At 37.7% G+C, this 19,156-nt stretch overlaps 1 protein-coding gene across 1 annotated transcript in view; it reads right to left on the bottom strand.

Annotated features, from left to right (window-relative positions):
- POU6F2 (POU class 6 homeobox 2) overlaps positions 1-19,156 on the bottom strand; it is a gene marked incomplete at its 5' end in the record, with an annotated part of 465,857 nt that overhangs the window by 331,482 nt on the left and 115,219 nt on the right. The window lies entirely within an intron of this gene.

The following is a 19,156-nucleotide window of genomic DNA, read 5'->3' as shown; positions in this document are numbered from 1 at the left end:
GCGGCATGTGGGATCTTCCTGGACCAGGTCTTGAACCTGTGTCCCCTGCATTGGCAGATGGATTCTTAACCACTGCGCCACCAGGGAAGCCCAGTGCTATTCATTTTTACTCTGCTTCTGTGACATGAGCCCCTAGTACCGTGCAGGAGAACATCTGAGAATTACACTCTCCAGCATGTCTCACGAGCTAGTACTGTTGTCAGCAGCATGAGGACAGTGAGAGTCTTCACACCGTCTGGGAAGTTCTTCTTAGTTATTTCAAGGTGAGTTATTTCATAAAAAGTAGAGCTGTGGATCACCAAACACTACATCTTCATTTTCATTTCTGAAAATGTGCAAAGATAAACAGAATTTCCGTATTGGTGAAAATTTACTAGCAAACTCAATTTCGTAGCATACTAGCCAAGAATTGAAGTGTTCTTTTCCACTGCCCTTATTACCCGAAGTGTTCAGACAAAACGTGCCATAGATGTTAACTCATTAATCTGCACCAGATGTGCACAAGCCTAAGTCAGGAAAAGCCTACTCTATAGATGAGGAAATGAAGGCAGAGTAAGGTCATATAGGGGTGAAGACCATTTTTGGTTTCCTACTCATGTATAGTCACATGGGTGTGCATAGATGCAATGTAATCTATATCATAGGTATGTGTCAAAATACTTATTATTAATTTACAGATTTTAAAACAAGTTACTTAATTTTTTCTTCTTGACATATGTGAAGTTGTTGAAATGTCAGTATATCTACCGTAAATTTAAAAAAAGAATAAACATCAAGGAACGCTAAAACTCTCCAAGAAATTGAGCAGTCGTTGCTATGAGGCAGTACAATCAAAATAGGTGCCTTAGAAATACCCAAGACATTCTGAAAATGAGCAAGAGATAACAGAAATGGTATTATATTTCAAATCCTGGTCAAGCCAAAAAGGACAATAAAGGAAAATCCACAAAAGTTTTGAAAATGCCCCCAAATTAACAAGCAATTGATCTTCTAATATTTGAGAAAATTGTACTTAACCAGAAGGAACTACATTTTTTAGGAGGGGAGGTTTTAATTTAGGTCCAAAGCAAAGAAAATTGAAGGTGGTTGTTTTTTTTTTTTTCCCCACAAGTATCTAATCAAACAAGTGTTCTATCTCCTACCAACTTTCTGAACACTTGATTCCTTGGTTATTAACTATGTCTGTGTTTGGGATTTTCCTATTTCTCTGACAAAGGAACCAACCATCCAGTTGTGGTCCCCAGGAGCTGGGAAATATGTATCCCTGTCACAGGAAAGCAGGCTGACAAAGAGCAAGTGCACATTACATATAGCATGACCAAACGATGGCTTCCATTGTCCAGACAATCTATTTGCATAATTTTAGCACTTATTGAGGACCTACTATGTTTGTCTGTCATCATGACGGCTGATGTATGCACATCAGCTCTCATCTGCACAATAACTGAATGTGGTTCAGTATTTACATGTGAGGAAACTTAGAGAAATTAAATATATAACTTGCCCAGATCACACAGCTCGTGCTGGTGGAACATTAAGAGGCATCTGTATATACGACCTCCCCAGTTTAGGCTTCTAGCTGAACCCCAATCAGCAATCAAGTTGAGATAGAAGTGGTCAGTTTAAAATAAAGAAAAAAGAAAACAGAGCCTCGGGGAAAGGCAGTATCTCTTTGCTTCCTTAGATTCCCTCCCCTCTCCCAGTTTAACGTACATTTCAAGCTCTCTCGTTAAAGCTACTTTGCCTGCTTATTCTTCAGGGGACCTTGTGCTAAATACTTTACAAACTTTCACACAGTGGACTATGAATGTGCCCATTCAAGTGCCAGGCAAACTGAGTCTCTTTAGAGGTTAGCTTGCACCAGGACCCAGTGTGGGCGGCGGAGCTAGCTTCTGAGTGGAGCTCTGCCTGCTCCAGGGCATGTGCTTTTCCCACTAGGTCACGCTGCTCCCCGTGCTGTGCCCAAGTTCCAGTACTTGAAAACCCTATGAATTGTATAAATTAGCCACATTCTAAACACACAAGGGAAGTTCATGACTTAGAAGGAGGTTGCGGTACAACTTTCAGGACGTGTAGGATCTTTCTGCAAAATATATGTACTCTACACATTTCTTAAAACAGACATTTGCCAAAAGGCTCAAATGACAGGCTTAAGATTCCATTACAAATGAGGCAGGAAAATGGCAATGGAATCAGATCACTTACCCTCAGGATATCATCAGTGATCACCACCACTACCTAAACCTGACTGTTAAATATGTATCTATATGGCACCACATGAGCTAAGTTAATGCACATTAAACTTTTCCTCTTGGGTGGACATATGAACTTTTGACCAAAGATACACTAGCCCAATGCATAAACTAAATAAGAAAACAGCAAACATATTATCAATATAAGGTAATGAATGAGGAAGAATAATAAGTACACGTTTCAACAGAGAAACATTGACCAATCTTTCCTAACCAGTTGGGAAAATCATTTATAAATTACCAGCCTTAACTAGGCCACTTAGCAAAGAATTCTGGTGAGAGACAGACAAGTCTGGGTGAGAGAAAACCTTTGACAATGAAAGCCAGCCTCTACTGAGGCTTTTCTCTCTGCTATGAACTGAACTGGGAAATGTGTAACAGGGATCATCACATTTAATCCTGGAAAGAATCATATGAGGATGATATTATCATTTTAACAAATGAGGAAATCGAGGTTCACAAAGGATAAGTAACTTGCCCAAGTGTATCTATCCATCTATCTCTCTACCTACCTATCTATCTACCTATCAGTGAAACAGAAGTTTTACAGAACAGTAACTGCCCTTACTTATATTCTTTGCATACCGACATTTTTCCCCTATGGATCATGGTTAAAAAAACATTTTAAAGGGATTGAAAAAATAGCTAAGTAGCCTAGAGGAATCTTGCAAGTTGGCTAGAAATTCTGTCGAGCAAAATTTCTCTAGTTGATGTAATCCTCACCACTCTTGGCACTCCTGTATCAGATTCTACTGGGGATGAGGCTTTTGAAAAGTACAGTGAAAGGGATAGGGTTTCTATTAAGGAAGCAATATGAAACTGTGCGGTGTTTCTCAAATATGAGTCACAAATATTCTACTCCATTCCATAATGTTCTGCACTATTCTATTTCATTCCATTTTTTAAAATAAATGCTGTCATTAATCCACGTAGATTGATTTCAAGACTCTGGATGAAAATCAACATTTTAAAAATGAAACAGGAAGAATGGGATAGAAATATTTTTAATACAAGAGGTACCTTGCTGAGTTGAGTCAATAAATTAGAAAATCTGGGTGTCTCTCCATCTATTTCTATCAAGAATAGCTACCAAAAAAGAATATTTTATTGCTCAACAGATTAACATAATAGTCAGAAATATATTATGTATAATAGTGTGTTGCTTTTTATGAAAAGTATGAATTTTCATGAAAGATAGAGGTCTGCTGCATTGGCTGGGGTCTTATTCCTGTGTTGTAAGTAATTATTTTAAGTATACAGGGCATTATAAAGTCAGATATATGAAGTTCCCTATAGTACTGAATTTGTTTGATAAATATTATCATATCCATGGAATTAATGGGCTTCTGGTCAGTAAGTGGTGAGATGCTCGTCAAGCTCTTGTAGAGAAGTGCTGGTTTATCATTTCTCCTTACCACGCAGCACCTTAACTTTTATTTCACACCGTTTCAAACAGCATCAAGGAAGGGCCTTGAGCTCCCCTCCTCTAAGACCTTCAATCCATCACAGACTCCTTCCTCTTTTATGAATTTCAAGCCCTTGGTTTCAACACATTGCCTTGTATTTGAACCATTTATGACATTTATTTTTACCGACATGGAGAAATTATAGCATAAGGAACAAAAGCCACCATTAATTTATTTTAGGTCTTATATAAGAGTACTTTTTCTGTAGATCAGATTTTCAGGTTTTTAAACTCATTTTTAATTTTTACTAAAGTAATATACCAGATTTTTTTAAGTCAAGAAATACAAAGCTCATAGGAAAAACTGCTTATCCTGCTCCCTCCTTTACTCCTTAGTTCCCCTGCACATCCATATTTCTAAATATGCTCACCATTCTATTTCTTGATTTTCCTATTTTAGCCATTATTTATAGCTTTCTCATTTAGAACATGAGAACTTAGTTCTCTTTCCCGTTTTCTCTCCTCCCCTCCCCATCCTTCTTTTTGCCCCCTCCCAAAATAATGACATCACTGCCTTTGAATAAATCAGTCTTTGATGTTTACATTATATTATTATGTACTTGTCACAATTGAGATAGTGTGCAATTATTAAGTTTAATTATTTTTTTAAACTTTTTTGATAATTTATCACTGCCTTGACTATGTACTTAGTAATTCTCTATCTGCGGATCACTGTTTCCTCTCCCAAACTCTGTAAAAAGCCCTCCACATTGTTGAACATATGAGGCATCTAACAGGCATTTAAACTCTAGAGACAGCCCTGGACACCCCAGCATTCTCTTGTTCCAAACAGAACTGCCTGGTTCTCCAGGCCTTGTTTACCATCCTCCTGGAATTCCCTCCACCTCTCCCGCGTTGCAGCCCCTTATGGCTCTCAGTTCTTCTTTCTTGGTTTGTCCTTTCATTTTCATGGAGCACATCCTCCACTAACTTCCCAAGAAGCAATGTATGGGAGATGCATTTTTCAAACGCTGAACACAAGAGAATGAAAACTATCACTTACCTCATAGAATTCTAAGCATTGCTCTATTGTCTTCTAACTTCTCAAGTTAAATTGAGAAAACTAATACCATCTCAATCTTTGATATGTGCCCTTCTGTTGTTGCTGAAAATGTTTAGAATGTTCTAAAATTTCATAATTCCATGATCTTTTGTCATTCTTTATATTCAAGGTATGTAGCAGGCTTTTTGATCTTTTTATCTAGAAGCTCATGTCCTTCATTTATGGGAAACTGTTTTGTGCTATTTCTCTGATAATTTCCTCCCTTCCATTTTCTGCATCATTCTTCTACTACTCCTATTAGATAGTGAATTTCCTAGTTCTACCCTCTAATTTTCAACTTTTCTATCCTATGTTCAATCTCTGTATTTTTCTGAAAATGACTGATGGATTTCAATTATCTCTTCCAAACCTTCTATTGAATTTTTTATTTCTGCTACCTTATTTTTTTTTATTTCCAAAAGCTCTCTCTTGATCTCTGAATATCCTTTTTCTGTAGCATCCTTCTCTTGTTTCATAATTGTAGTATCTTAGGTTGCTGAGGGGATTATTCTTTTCTTCAAGTTTTATCTTATTCTGTGCATTGCTTCTATTTTTCCAGAGTTCCTCCTCCAAAGCCTATTTCTTTAGTATCTGTCTTTCATATTGTAGGTTTTCCTCAAATAGTAGGTAATCCTTGGGTATAAAAAGTAGGGCAATAAAACTCTGATTGGACCTTCTATGCATTGGTGGATTTTATCGACTTATGACTTATTAGGCTTGAGAATCAGTCATTTGCTGAGGAACACTCAATGTGGGTCTCTTCCACTGGACCATACCATTTCTCTAGAGAAGATTCCTCTAATTTTCTGTTTGAGGGAGAATGTGGTGGTGGTGATGGTGGTATAAGGGGGTAAGACAAACCACCAGTGTTCTAGGGGCTGAGCAGGGAATGGGAATCGAGTGTCCAACTTCTGTACGTCTCGGCAAAGGCACTGCGTCTTTGCCTTTGTCTTCAGACCTCTGGGTTGCCCCCTTGTTGGTCTGGGTGTCCCTGACACTGGAACCTCTCTGTTTCAGTTTCCCCAGAGAGTGCTGTCTCCATTGGGTCAGGGAGAATCACGCACCTTCTAATGGGGATGCAGAAAAGGTCTTGGAGCTCTAACTGCTCTTTATAAGATTTCAACCAATCCTCTTGTTTCCCTGACACAACCTGTGCAGAGAGACTAGGTATCCCCAGTTCCGGAGAGGACCAGGAGCTCTGGTGTGTGGACTGGCTGCCCTCCTGTGGGCAGCAAGGGCTCACCTCTCTCTATTCAGTTACATCAGTTATTACTCATCCATTTCCCCTCTTCTAAAAGCTTGTTGACATATCCTGTTCAGGACCATCTCTTCCCTGCTCCTCTTTATACCTTTTAAAAATCCTTTGTGGTTATGATTATTGTGTTTGGGTTGTGAGTAGAGAGAAATGCATGTGTTCAATTTCCTATGTTTAACCAAAAGTCTGCTATGGTGTTTTTATTTGCTTTTGTTTGTTTGTTTGTTTAATCTCTCCCCTGGGGGGGTATCAATTTAGGACTTGGTTTCCTGGGGAGGATAATTTGGTAACTCAAGTTTGTCCTTCCTTGTAAGTCATTTATGTTTACTTCTCTGCTGCTCCACACCCCAAGCTCAAGCTTTCAGCAACTACACAGATTTATTATCATAAGAATTTATTATATAACAAGTGAAGTAATAGTTTATTTGCTATTAAGTAATTTTCTGGGTACACACTGCTGAATTCTCTTGAAACAAGCCTATCTTTCAAAATGCACAAAATTGATATGTGACTGAATATATGGGCCTCCTGGCAGTAATTCACTTCAAAAAGGGAGTTTTCTCAAGTTGAACATACAAATAAGAAGGTAACCACAGCCTAATGTCATTTCAGAGAAATCAGAATGGAGCTTAATTCACCCCTGGACCTCTACAACTCCTTCCTAAAATTCTATTTCTAGTTGTTAATTTTTTTGGGGGGGGCCTAAGACTTTTTCTCCTTGATGTGCAAATATTCTTAGGAGGTGTCATAAAAATATGGGTGCAAATGAAAAATCTGAAGATTTTTACTTGGAGGGAGATTATCAAGGTACCTGACACTGGAGGGAAGAGGTAAAGATGTTCTGGAAAAAGAGAAGGGCTTAGGGCTGTGGAGAGTGAAAAGCACCAAACATCCAGTTAGAGTGCTTATTCAGACCAGCAGTTTAGTGGCTAAGAGAAGGGCTTTGGGGACTAGAGGGACCTGGGTTCAAATGCTACTTTCCTCATTTATTGGTTTTATTTGTTTGTTTTGTTTCATTTTTTGGTTTTCAGTTTTTTAGTTATACTCAGATCTTTATTTTAAAAATCCAATCTGCCAACTTAGTGTTTTCCACCAATTTGGGAAGCAGAAACCTTCACAGGCCTCACAATCTTTGCTTAGGGGCTGCCTTTGTGGGAACCTTTGCAGCAGCCATTGCCGTCTTTTTAGATGCTTGCATAGCCTTTTTGCTTCCTTGGCAGCCCTGATAGCTTGTTCTCATTGAGCCTTCCTAACTTGGGTTTCTGATTCCTCCTGGCCATTATATCAGCAAGAGATGCACCAGTTATGGTCCTCTGGAATTTAACTGCACAGCAGGTTCTGTTCTCATTTACGGGTTGTGTAATATTAAACAGCCCATCTCTTCATTTTCTCATCTGCAAAACAGCTTGTTCTCATTGAGCCTTCCTAACTTGGGTTTCTGATTCCTCCTGGCCATTATATCAGCAAGAGAGGCACCAGTTATGGCCCTCTGGAATTTAACTGCACAGCAGGTTCTGTTCTCATTTATGGGTTGTGTAATATTAAACAGCCCATCTCTTCATTTTCTCATCTGCAAAACAGGGATGACATCCACTTCAAAGAGTCACGGTATTAAATGAGGTTATATAAGTAAAGTGCTTAGCAAAGTGCCGGGCACCTCATAAATGCTCAGTAAACAATAAATGCTCAATAAATAAAATGATAGCAATAATGATAATAATAACTCGCTTCCCACATTGAACTAGAGCTAGCTCTGAGTGTCTCAGTAACAAAGATAATACCCAGGTGCAGATCTGCTGAGTAGATGTGCCCCCATTCACTGTAAGACAGTGCACGAGTTACTTAACCTCAGAGCAATCTCTTACTGTCTCATATGTAAAGGGGAACAAGTGCTCAGAGTTGCATTTGGCCTATAATCAAATAAATGCTTCCATAATCCAGGTAAGGACAACTACTGCTAGAGCTACATACCTACATTATACAAAGAGAAGGTACCTTTTTAGAAAAGAGATCTTTCTTCGTTTATTCAATACTTTTGCCACATGCTCTCATTCTTCTCCATGTTAAAAATTGTGGCATCTGAAGATGTGGTGTATATATATATACCATGGACTATTACTCAGCCATAAAAAAGAATGAAATAGTGCCATTTGCAGCAACGTGGATGGACCTACAGATTATCATACTTAGTGAAGTAAGCCAGACAGAGAAAGACAAATATCATATGATATCGCTTTTATGTGGAATCTAAAAATATGGTACAAATGAACTTATTTACAAAACAGAAACAGACTCACAGACTTAGAAAACTAACTTATGGTTACCGCTGGGGAAAAGTGGGGGAGGAATAAGTGAGGAGTTTGGGATTAACATAAACACACTACTGCATGTAAAATAGATAACCAGCAAGAACCTACTGTATAGCACAGGGAACTATACTCAGTATTTTGTAATAAGCTATCAGGGAAAAGAATCTGAAAAACTATATATATATGTATAACTGAATCACTTTGCTGTACACCTGAAACTAACACAACATTGTAAAGCAACTATACTTCAATTTTTTAAAAAATGGTGGCATTTGGAAAACAAACAAGCCTGACACCTGAGTTCAGGGAGCTTCAACTTGATCAACAACTACATTTCCTCAAAACACAACTTGATTTCTGTCTCGGTAAATACAGAAAAGTTTTTCCCTCTCACTTCTAAGATTTCCGTGTGGATTAAGCAAGCCCTGGTCTAGCTGTTACAGACGCGAAATCTCGGTGGGAGGTGGAGGAGCAGACTCTACAGAGGTGCGGGGAGAGACTTCTAACTGGTGCTGCCTCTTTGGAGTCCCAAATATTGGAAAACAAGGAGCGGAGGAGGAATGAAAAGAAAGGTAAATTGAAGACACATTGAAAAGGCTTTGAAGGTTTCGAGGAAAGCTGAGATTTAATAAGAGGATGAAAAGAAGTTGAAGTTTATCAAGAAGAAAGATAGGGTGTCTTATCACACCTCCTGACACCTCCCCACATAATAGCTAAGATCTGAAGAATGTTGGACAGAAAGTCAGGAGACCTCGGTTGGGTCTGGCTTCCCCTCAGTGGCTGCACAGTCATGAGATCCAATCTGGTCTCATAGTTCTTGTCTGTGAATGAAGAGTAAGGCCAACAATCCTGAAGGTTTGCTTTCCATGTCTACCTGATACTGGGGGTATCTCTTCTCTCTTTTCACAACAGGGAACATAAACTGTTAATTACATGTATTTTATGTGACTACTAATATGTCACGTATTTTAGCCACCTAAATCGCTATAATTTATACCTGGGTAAATCAAAGGAGTACAGGCATATAACTCAAATACAAATATACACACGTCTATCTACCTAGCTATCTGCATATGTATTCACATAATAAGTATTTAAGTAATTTGTTACATATCTTCTATAAAATTTAAAATTCCTCTTCAGCTAAGATACATTGGGAATTTCTCCAATTAGCAACACAGCATTCATGGCACAAAAAAATTATTATTAAACATTAAAGGACAATAATCTTCATTTGCTGTAAGGTTTAATAACTTCATTTTAATAGCATAAAAACTGTAATTCGGCATCTTGCCAACAACATTTTTTTAATGAAATTCTTTGCCTTTAATACCATCAAAAATCAGTTCTATCTCCTTTTTTTTCCAGAAAAATCACCTTTTTGGTAACTTGAGGTGATTATTTCCATGTGAATGATACTGTTTATCTGCACTTTCCCCACATTTGACCTTATTTCTTCTAAGAAATACGGAATATTGCTTTGGGCCTTTGAAAGGCAGGGGTCTGGAGGAAGTTTCTATTAGAATAATCTCCACCTAAAGAGGCTTTAAGACTCACCTATCCATTGACCCATGAAGGGTACATGCTAAATTCCTACAGTCAAATATTAATTCTAACCCTTCAGAATAGATTAATGAGCTTACCTCTTATTTAAATCACTCTAAGACGGATAAGATTTTTACTATCAGATGAAAGGTGATAATCATGACCACCGCCACGATCACCATCACTTGGCTGTTCATGATGACAAAAGTGACAAAGAAATTTGGCTTCACCCAATCACTTCCTCTGTAATGTTTATTTGTGTGTGTGTGTGTGTGTGAGAGAGAGAGAGAGAGAGAGAGAGAGAGAGAGAGAGAGAGGGAGGGAGGGAGAGATACAGGCATTTTTCTATGCAATTTCATGTCCATATTCAATATATGTTTACCTACATACTGAGGCATTCATGCATTTTCTGTAGAACTTATAGTCTAGCATCCTGGTGGACCCCAAATTAGCATTTTATTAAACTTTTTCTTAAGACGTACAATCCACTGACCACTATATATCAAAAGTATTCTGGGGACCGAGCCAGAGGGACATTTTCCTGGAATTTTTTTTCCTAATAATGGGTACTTGTGCTCCATTCTCTACACTTGGTCACCTTCAGTCAGCCTGTGACCAACCATGATGCACCATGCTGGAAGCAAACATGTTTTGGTGAATCTCCATTATAAGCTTATTTCACAGATGATTTTGATCTAGGGTGGATTTTATTGAAATGAGGCACTTTCTTAGGTTATAGAAAGTAGAGATGAACTGTTTCTAAGGTCCAGTCCCTGAATAGCAAATTTGCAATGAAAAGAAACAAATCTAGGATGAGAGATGCAATAATATCACAGCCAGTTTGCCCTCAATTTCTACCTCATTTGTGAGTTGACTGGGGAAGTAGCCAGGTCATTTTATCTTGACTCACTTAAGCTCTTGTTTCCTTTCTATAACTTTAAGAAAAATCTTCTATTCTCTCCTTGAATATTCTCCTCCCTTTTTATTCTGATTGAGGAGAAAACATGAGCTAAATTTTCCCCTTAATGGGCTGCCTCAAAGAGTAGCCTGGGCTGATGCAGCCATGAACCTCTGAGATAGTAACTCTTAGCCCAGGGAAAGATTATTTGGTGGTGTCTTTTTTTAATCCTAGCAAATGTTACCTATTCATTTCACTTAAAGTTGTGTCTCTTTTCTATTCCCGATGCTTAAAAAATTAAATTAAATTGAAACTAAACCAAGAGCACATTCTCTCTGCTTTCATTGTTTTGCAAACCATGGTGATATAAGTTTTGTAAAATGGGTACCAAGAGACACGTTCCCGAATTTAAATTCAAGACAATGATAGACTTCAAAAGTTTTCCCCATGTTTCTTTTTATTTCTTGTGTTTCTTTGTAATTTATATCCCAAACTGGCTCAAGGATAAAACTAGGATATTCATGTGAGTTTTCTGATCCCTGGAAATAATTTTTTTCCCTGTAAGAATAAAATCAAAATTTAAAAATTTCAACTGCCTTGTAATATCAAGAATAGTTAATTAGGGGGTTAAAAATATAAACATCTAATCCATAATAGATTAAGATGGCAGTATCTTTTCTCTGGGGAAAAGGAACTTTAGAATTTTGATTAGCATTGCTATTCAACACAGATCTTTTCAATATCTAGTTATTATATAGCTACATGACAAATATAATTAATATTCCAGAGTGCCAGTCAAGATTCATTTCTGTTCATTTGATCTATGAACTTTTTCAAGTAAAACACTGATTTGGGGGGATGATTGGCCGCTGGAGGGTATAATGTATTTTAAAAGTAGAAGAAAACCACCCAATTCTCATGCCCTATGCAATTCCATGTGGATACTTATTGAAATAACTTGAAATACCAGTGGCAACTCAGTTTAAACATTATTTTTGAATGTTTCTTCTCTGCCCTGCCCATTTTTTTAGCTGTAAAATAACTGTATTGAGAAATGAATGGGCAAAGAAGGAATCTGTTATCAAGCATAGGACATCATATAAGCATACAATATGTCATCTACTATTAATAGATGACAAGGCTTATGTGCTATGTACTATCTCCAATACACAGAAACATTTTTGTTATAGAGAATACATCTTTGTAGAGGGATTTTTTTTCAGTGTGATTTTACCGGAATTCATTTACTTAAAAGTCATATATGATCACACGTATACTTCACCTATCACATTTGAAAGACTAATTTCAATTTTTAACTTTCTGAACCAACATGTTCAGCCAGTTTTCAAATGAGCCAGCACAGCTGCAAGGACTGGCTCCCGCTTTGGGTTTAATACACAAGTGAGAAGTCAGGTGACTCACCGAATTGCAGAATTGGAAAGGTGACCACAAAGGTCATCTGAATCCCATCTATAACCACCCTCAGCTCTGCTTGGGGACTTCTAATGATAAGGACATCATCACCTCTTTAGGAGACACATTTTAATTTTGGACAGTTCTTGTTATTAGATAATTCTTCTTACGCTGTGCCAAATCCACCTCCCTACAAATCCACTGGGATTTGTTAAACCTTCTGAAACCACCCAGAATAAGCCCAGTCTTTCTCCAACCTTTTAAAAAAACCTTCTGATATGTGTAGACCTCTCCCATGGCCTTCTAAGTTTTCATTACTGTAGGTTGACTTTTCTTTCATTATTCAGTCCTTGTGTGATGTGATTGTGAATCCTTTTCTCTTCCAGGGCACTCTCACCTGAACATGCTACGGTCCTTCACTTTCTAAACAGGGTGGCATCTAAAACGGACTGTTCTTCATTTTAAGAGCATACCATGTATGTCATTTTGGTCTATTTACATATACCTATACATCTATGTTTAAATCTGTAGCTATATCTAATCTATTTAAGTATATATGACTATAATGCAGCTATGGAATATAATAGGTAACATCCATGATTTTAATATTTCTTAACTTCCTTGTGCAGAGAAACATTAACCTAAAACACTAAATGATTGGGTAGAAGGCTATATTGGTCTAAACTTGCTATAATTTCACTTTAATTTTGCTATCCAGAGAAATCTAATACTACGAGTAATTTATAAACAGCTTCTTCTCTTAAGAAAAAAAATAATAAATTGGTATTGAATACAAAATACTACTACAGTAATCCTTTCTAAAAGTCTTCATGATGCTTCTCATGGTTCTTCATAAAACCTCTTAACCTCTTTGTGGGTCCCCACACACCTAAAGCTAATATGTTGGGAACCAAGATGCAGAGTTTTTCAGACTTGTTTTTAGAACTAATAATATCCAATTAACTGTGTGCTGGTAAAAGCTTAATGACCAGCTCTCTGGGGAAAAAAAGTATGCAAATATATGCATACATACATTTATTATACACAGAAAGAACTGTAACACGGCTTACAAATATGTAGAACAAAATATGCAAAACTATTTATTCAAAATTCTGTAAACCTGTAACTGTGATTTACTATTTCTCACAAAGTCTACTGTGAGTTTCCATTACTAAAAATGGTGTTACAAAATCAGACTACAAATACATGTTCCAGTACTCTTTTTTCACCAAAAACTCATTCATGCCATTGACAAACATGCTGACTAAATGTTGGTTGATATTTTCATTTATGTTAACAAGTAAGATGAAAGTGAAATAATGAAGATGCAGGTCAGAACTTTACCTGTTTGTCAATGACATAGTGATTTCCTTGTAGAATCATATAATATTTTTTGAATATTGGAAGAGTATTTCTTCATTTCTTTGCACTATTCACAATATAACACCTATAGAGACAACACACTTTTAAGTTTAATCTACATTATACTTAAAATCACTTTCTCAAGTCTAGACAGTCAACAAGACAATAAATGAAGTCCTGACTTTTAGCATCTGCTGACTCCGTGGTATAAATACTCTCTCCAGAATAAATACTCTCTCCAGTTTCAACACGATGTCACTGAATGCAGAGTTTGGAAAAGATACACTATATCATCATCTAGTATTTCCACCAGGCAGATAGATATAAATAACCCCAAGAACGTAATTTAAAAAGTGTAGCAAAATATTTAGGAAGTAATAAGTTTTGAGTATGTATTATCTTTGTTCTTTATTATAATTTATATACTTATAGGATTATATAATTTAATTCTTAACAGTGGCTGTTTAACAACTGGCTCACAAAATTCCTGAAAATATAACAGTTGTCTCTCACAGACCAGCATGAGCTGGCTCCAATACACCACTAGAGACAGATCTGGACAGATACTCAATTTTTCAAAGCCTACCTTGATCTACTACACTTCTTTCTGAGTACTGAAATCATTGGACTCAAATTGGAAACATTATTAAATTTTAAAGCTAAAAATAACTTAATTAGTAATGCCACTCATATGATTTATATTTCCTACTGTGTAACAGATGTGCCAGAACTATGTGTCTAATATTTATTCTAAGTCATTAAAATACAGTATAGATTACTCTACCCAACTTAACAATTCTTTTTACCAATCCTCTAAAAATACTGGAAGCTCATCCATAAGAACTCAGGTTGCTTCTGAGCAGATGGAGAGAATGTCTCATCACATCCATGGTCACATTTTGTTCATATTCATCAGGCGGAATTTATTCCTTTCCAATACCAAATCAGGCCAGCTATTAATGCCCTGGATTAACACCAATAAACACAAATGTGACAATTTCACACCTCTTAGTGAGTATTAAAATGCTAGTAATTGTATACAGAATTACTGTCACTTCATTCAGAAAGTAATAAGCAACAGTAAAATCAGGAAACCAAACACACACAAAAACTAAAAGCTCCCAGGAAGTAATTTTTGCATATAATTGTATTCTTCAAATTTTCTTCTAGTTTTGATTGTGAAGTTCTTCTACTAATCCTTCAAAAGAAGATACACTTTTTGTTGCAAATTACTGCCTAGAAGATCTGAAGAGTACATACAACTCTATGTGTTCATGAATATTCAATACAGAAACCTCTCCGCTTATAGATTTTTGGGGGTTGATGATTTTGTTTTATTTTTATCTAGAAAGCAAACATTGAAACAAAAGTCTGTGGATAGCTGCTAAAGACTCACCTCATATGGTTATTGTGAAAATAAGAAAAAAATTCATTTGGGGGGACATATTTATTTTATTTCATAATTTCTCTAAGCAAGTGAAAGCATCTCCAGGAAAGATTTCCTCAGTATACCACAGCTGGAAAGTGCCTAGGCTGGAAGAATATGATAATATATCTGGGGACATGGCACAGGGTACCCAGAGCTTCCCCTGGATCAGTTGTCAGAGGATCAACAGGGTGATATGCCGCTCTGTCTGGATGGTGGGCGCCCACTGCCATGAACTATCCAGCTGAAGGCTGAGGAACTGAATAGGGTTGGCCCCTGATGACTTACACTCCAGATGCCCAGCCAAATCTCAACCAGCAACCAGGCTAGGATAGAAGTGGGGATTATTAAAGGAGGGGGAAAAGGGAAAGAGACTTTAAGAAAACAACCAAAGGAAGCATCTCAGGTTCCTCAGACCCTCAACCACGTATACACTATATACACTACATGCCAAGATGATACCAAGCGCTTTAACTCCTTCAGCTATCACAATCACCACCTGAGGCGGGGACTATGGCGATCCTCATGTTACAGATGAGGGTCACAAATGTTACAGAACAGCTAAGTGGCAAAGCTGGGGAACTGAGCCTCCTTGAGACCAGTTCCAGAATCACAGTCATATTCCATTGTGCTGAAACCATCTGTCCCTACAGATTATACTCTACTCTTTTGATCTTGCTTGGTGCTCTGAGAGGCTGCCCTACATGGACTACATCAAAATCTTTCTTTCCGTCTGGTTTCCAGTTGGGTGTTGTCAATGCAGGGAGGGAAGAGAATAAAATTGGGATATTTAGTACCTTGCCTCCCTTGTGGGGTCTTGGAACAGCCGCATCCCCCACCAGAGGTGGTCCTTTCCAAATAACACTCTCTTTCAGGGTTGTTGTATCTGTCCTTTCCTTCACCCTTTCAGGGTAACTTTATCCTTTCAGGAAAGGGCCAGAGTATTGGTCCAAGGGTGAGGAGGTCCAAGGGTCCAAGAGTGATCAGGGCACGTCTTACTAAGTACATTTCTGAGTACATTTCTACTAGCCTTTGTACTTCTCTACATTCTATCCAAACTTTTGTTAAGTAGTACCATTACTAAACTTGCCCCAGGTTACCTAACTTGACCCTGCCATCTCTTTCCTGCCAGGATCCTGATGAAAATAGCTACTATATTATTCTGCCATGTATAAATGATTGTTGGTCCTTAGATAACCAGCCAACTCAAAAGAAAACATTTTCCCATCATACTTTTAACATGTTTGATTTGCTCTATCTAGCAAAGTCTATGGAAGTTTATAAATATGGGAAATTTAATACTGATGTCTTTTTATATAAAGAGCTCACAAAAAGCAATAACAAAAATGATGGATTCCCCAGTAGTAGTCAAGACCAGGCAATTCACAGAGGAATTACCAATAACCAAAAATAACAAAAAGAAGATTTAAGCTGGATTAGTAATCAAAGAAATGTAAAGTAAAAAAGATATCATTTCTCACCTTTCAAATTATCCAAGACAAAGATAAAAATCAGGTTTATTTAAGGAATCAGAAAATGGACAGTCTCAAATACTGTTCATAGATATAAAAATTTGTATATCCTTTCTGGAGAGCCTTAAAATATGCACACCTCTTAGTCTAGTAATTCTACTTAATAAATTAATAATATTAAATTATCCTAAGGAAATGATTAAAGATGTAAACAAAATCTTATCTACAAAAGTATTCAATTTAAAAAATTGGAATCTATCTGTCCAGCAATAGATGATGGCACACACATATGATAAAATACCTCAAAGCCATTTAAGGTATTGCTATAAAAATGTTTGTTGGGGGCTTCCCTGGTGGCGCAGTGGTTGAGAATCTGCCTGCCAGTGCAGGGGACACGGGTTCGAGCCCTGGTCTGGGAGGATCCACATGCCGCGGAGCAACTAGGCCCGTGAGCCGCAACTACTGAGCCTGCGTGTCTGGAGCCTGTGCTCCGCAACAAGAGAGGCCGCGATAGTGAGAGGCCCACGCACCGCGATGAACAGTGGCCCCCGCTTGCCACAACTAGAGAAAGCCCTCACACAGAAACGGAGACCCAACACAGAAAAAATAAATTAATTAATTAATAAACTCCTACCCCCAACATCTTCTTTAAAAAAAAAAAAAAAAAAGTTTGTTGGACTTCCCTGGCCGTCCAGTGGTTAAGACTCCATGCTTCCAATGCAGGGGGTGCAGGTTCGATCCCTGCTTGGGGAACTATAAGATTCCACATCCTGTGTGACACGGCTAAAAAATTTAAAAATTAAAAAATAAAACAGGACTTCCTTGGTGGCTCAGCGGTTAAGAATCTGCCTGCCAATGCAGGGAACACAGGTTCAAGCCCTTTTCCAGAAAGATCCCACATGCCGTGGAGCAAGTAAGCCCGTGCGCCGTTAACTACTGAGCCTGCGCTCTAGAGCCCGCAAGCCACAACTACTGAGCCCGTGCACCACAACTATTGAAGTCCGCGTGCCTAGAGCCTGTGCTCTGCAATAAGAGAAGCCACTGTAATGAGAATCCCGCACACTGCAATGAAGAGTAGCCTCTGCTCACCGCAACTAGAGAAAGCCTGCATGCAGCAATGAAGACCCAACACAGCCAAAAATAAATAAATAAAATAAATAAATTTATTTTAAAAGTAAATAAATACAAAATAATAAAACAGAATTATAAATGTTTGTTTGCATAGAAAAATGTTTACTATATATAGTCCCCATACACACAAGCTAAATAAGGAAAAAGCAGACTACAACAGCATTTTATTTCAGCATTATTATAGATTACCTGCAGGTAAACATGGGGTATATCCTCTGGAACGTGGAAGCCATGTTAGGGGAGTTTGAAATTTACTTGAGTTCAATAGGAAGCCACTGCAAGGCTCTAAGTAGTGGAGAAAAAATGCTCATAACCATATAAGTGCTGTATTTCTTGAAGTCTATCAGCCACATCCTGATAAACACCTACCTGGAATTTCTGCAAGTAGAAATACTTTGAAAATGCTAACTTATACAGCCATCATTGTCACTACTAAAGAAAGCCTGGGAGTAGTAGAGGTTTAGCTTGTAGACACACCTGGAAATCTACTTTAAGTTCTTTTAACTGGATTTAAAGGAAGTGTTTCTGTAAGGAGTTCTGTAGACCAGTATCTCCTACTGCATATTTGCGCCACATGCCACAACCTACAGAGAATGGTTACAAGCACCAAGCTCATTTTCCCACGGTCCCCTACTCCCCCTTGCCATCCAGGTGCCTTCACTGACAGCCCCGTGTGTGAAGGCTGGCAACCAGCAGAGTTCTATCTTGGCTTCTCACGTATTCCGTGGGGGAAAGGAGGGCTGGAGGGTACTGATCCAAGGAAAACAAGATTCTGGGATAGAATTCTTATAATACTGAAAAGAATTTGGAATTCAGTTCATGACTTCTTCAGTTACTAAAAACCTCTTGGTCTGGCCACCATTCAAACAATATACAGTAGTTGCACACGTTTTAATTTGCTGAGTCCATACGTAGAATAACCACAGCTAATAAGAGTTTCAGTGTATTTTCTTGCTCCCTCAATTTCCTCAACAGAGTCAGAAAGAACCTTAGGCTTCATTTATATCTCCATCTGTCTAAAGCACAGAATACTCATTCTTGCTTCTGATGACCCTTTTTTATAGAAATTATGAGACAGGAGAAAATGTGGAATCAACTTTTATAAGAATTCAAGGTGCCTGAAGAGGAAGTATACTAGACATAACCAGAAAAAATTGAGGTAAAACCCCTCAAATGTAGAATTTATTTAATTGTTAAATGCGTTTAGAAAATTGTGGTACAGACGATTTTCTTCTAAATGACAACAGTTACACGAAATGACTTCAAACATACCAACTTTCTTTCACCAGCTCATCCTTCTTTAGAATGTCTAGTGGTAGACATAAAGGCTCAGAAATGGCTTACTGTAACTGAAATTTCTGTCTGTTATTACCAAAGAGAAATGTATTGAACTTAATATGTTAGGTTTGGGAAATCTATTTTCATTTGCTGTAACCAATGGTCTGTCGTAAGTGTGGACATAGTGGTCTTCCAGATTCTATCTTCCATCTACCCCTGACACCCTAAGATGAGACTTCCTTTATTTTTTTCATGTTTATAAAGATCCAGTTTCCAAAATCTAAACTAAACCTCTAAGTCTCTATGAG

Source organism: Mesoplodon mirus, assembly GCF_964341445.2.
Source record: "Mesoplodon mirus genome assembly, chromosome: 9".
Taxonomy (NCBI): Eukaryota; Metazoa; Chordata; class Mammalia; order Artiodactyla; family Ziphiidae; genus Mesoplodon; species Mesoplodon mirus.
Note: the sequence above shows the minus strand (reverse complement) of the source record. Positions and strands in the feature narration are given on the sequence as shown.